Here is a 2,719-nt window from a genome sequence, read left to right as displayed (position 1 = left end):
TCTTGCAAGCTGAAGCAGGGAACTGCTAAGGCAGCTGCACCCGGTGCAACCATCACAACACAAGAGACCCGAGAACTCGAAAGGCGAGGCTTCACCACCCATTTATCCCTCCGCCTTTCAACCAGACCCACATGTGATTATCGGCCAGGCTGGCACAATTAACTAACTCAGTGAGGCATTATATTTCCCCTAAGGATTTACAGTCTTGGAAACCCACAGGGGCAGTTCAACTCTATCCTATAGGGTCACTATGAGTCATGATCATTTCAGTGGTCATGAGTTTGGTTTTTTAGTCTGGAAGATGATGAGGGGAAGACAGCCTGGAAGGAGGCAAAGGAGGCATACGGTTGGGGTTGACCAGACTTCTCAGGATGGTTATACTAAGTAGATTCATTTTCCCCATTCCTTCTTGGACTTTGAACAGAGGCCAGCAAGGTGTTTTTTATAGAAATTGGGTTTGTAAGTAATCATGACTGGAGAAGAGACTGAAAAGCTAATTGGGTCTAGCCATGATGAAGGATGGGTATTTTATCTTGTCAATGATTAGAATTATTAATGGTTTTAATCCAGAAATTTACATGCTCGTATTTTTGATTTAGAGAGAAAGATAATGGTGACAAGACTATATTGGATGGGTGGACAGAGAGAGTCAACGAGAAGGCTATAGCAATCTGAATGGAAAATGGAAGATAAGATCAAATTCAAAGGTAGAATGGACAGCGTTGGGGATTGATTAACTAGGGAATATAAGAAGACAGGAGTCTGGGAGGACAGCTGGATGACCAGGGGAAAAAAAGGGTGGTGTGCTGCTTACTTACATGAGGCACATACATATGGAGAGGAGCAGGTGTGTGTTAGTCTGGGTTGGCTAGAGAAACAAATCCAGAGATACTCATATATGTTTATGAAAGAGTAATTGTATATTGAGAAAACATCCCAGACCAGTCCAGACCAAATCCATAAGTCTGATCTTAGCCCATATGTCCAATATTAGTTCATAAACTCATTTTCAAACTCATGCAGCACATGCAATGATGCAAGATGCAGGAAGATCACAGGCCACTGGGTACAAAGTCTTGTGGATCCAATGCAGTGAAAGCATCTCGGCGCTGGTGTGGGTCTCCACGTGGCTCCTCCAGCACTCTGAGAGTGGCTCCTCAACCAGAAGGTGCAGCAGGGAGGGAGAACGCTTGCAAATTTCAACAAGTCTCCATGTGGCTTGCCAACGGGAAAATGAAGGCAGAGAAAGAGGAAATTCCTAGAATGCTCATGATAACGCCACGCCCACAAGGAGGAATCATCAGCCTGTGATTGACAGACTAGACTCCACCCCTTCGCTCTTAATACCCTCAAGTTGACATGAGATTATGTAACTACCACACGGTGTCAGAGCAAACTGCCCTCACTTTGAGTTTGAAGGAGTTCTCTAACTTCAGGGGGGAGTGATACAAATCAAGATCAGCCCAAAGCGGATTTGTCTGAGGTAGAAGTCCGACAAGCTTCCCTCTCTTTAAAACCAACCCTGACACCGGCAATCTTCCCCATGGCACTCTCTGCTTCGGTGCTGGGTTTGATAGTTCATTGCAATGGCCACACAGAACTTACATACCAGACTCGTGCTTATGTGGTTTTACTGCTTTTTTTTTTCTTCGGGGTGGTGGTGGGGAGTTGGTGATAACAGTTAAAACTCAGGATCAGGATCAACCTGGAGGTAACAGGAGACAGCTCAGAAGCCAGGATACAGTTTGTCAATCAGGATGGTTTCTAACTACGACATCTCTCAGTTTCTTCTCAGTGGTACCCACAAGCAGGCCCTGAGCTAAGGCCTCTGCCACTAAACTCTATTGGCCATACCCACCATTTGGCCTTGGCTTTTAGCCTCTACTCTGCTTAGACAAGGGTCAGCTCCACTGACAAGTGCCCCAAGCTACTCCATCAACAAGCCCCTTGCTCCAAGGCACTTAGCTCTATCGCTTCCTGGGTCCACAAGCCCATTGTAGCTGCCTCGCTTTGGTCCTGCTGGTCTCCCAGTTTCCACAGCTTGTACCACAGTCACTGTTGCTTTGCGGCTGGACTTTGCTGTGGTCACCCCGTTTCTTGCTGGCTCCCTCCATCTTCAGCGTTGAACTTTCCTTTCCTGTGTCCAAAACGTTCTCAGAGCAGGGATTCTGGAGTATTGGTCTCCATGCTTCGACCAAGTCACTTCAGATGACTTTTCTAGATGGTGGTGAGATCCCCCTACACCTGTGTGATTGGCCCTTATAAGCCTAGCAGAATGGCCAAACTGAGCAATCCTCAGTAGGCAAAACGTCGCCTAATCTATATAGCAAGCGGCCAATCCCTAAAGGGTTTTATGCACCTTACTTGGGTAGTAAACTGTGCAATCCTTGCAATGTATGTGAAATAGGTCAATCACAGGGTAGGCGGAGTGCAGCTCAACCAGGATGATAAACCTGAGACCAGGATGGCCTTATAGATGAGAAATGCTTTCCACTGAAGTCAGCCCTTTGAATCTGGAACACAAGAGTTTGGAGGTGGAAGGGGAACTGGGGAGTTAGTAGTACATTGATTATGAATGAAAGATATCGGTGTGTGTATGACTGTTGAAGGAAAAAGCATCACAGGACACCTCCCCCTACTGTCCGAGGGCTCCGGAGCACAATGGCGTGTTCATCAGAAGGCATGCTCCTCAGGAACAGTGCAATGCTCTGTGTTCATC

This window comes from Echinops telfairi, unplaced genomic scaffold (assembly GCF_000313985.2).
Source record: "Echinops telfairi isolate 266 unplaced genomic scaffold, ASM31398v2 ScPeMD7_8;HRSCAF=38, whole genome shotgun sequence".
NCBI classification, from domain to species: Eukaryota; Metazoa; Chordata; class Mammalia; order Afrosoricida; family Tenrecidae; genus Echinops; species Echinops telfairi.
Note: the sequence above shows the minus strand (reverse complement) of the source record.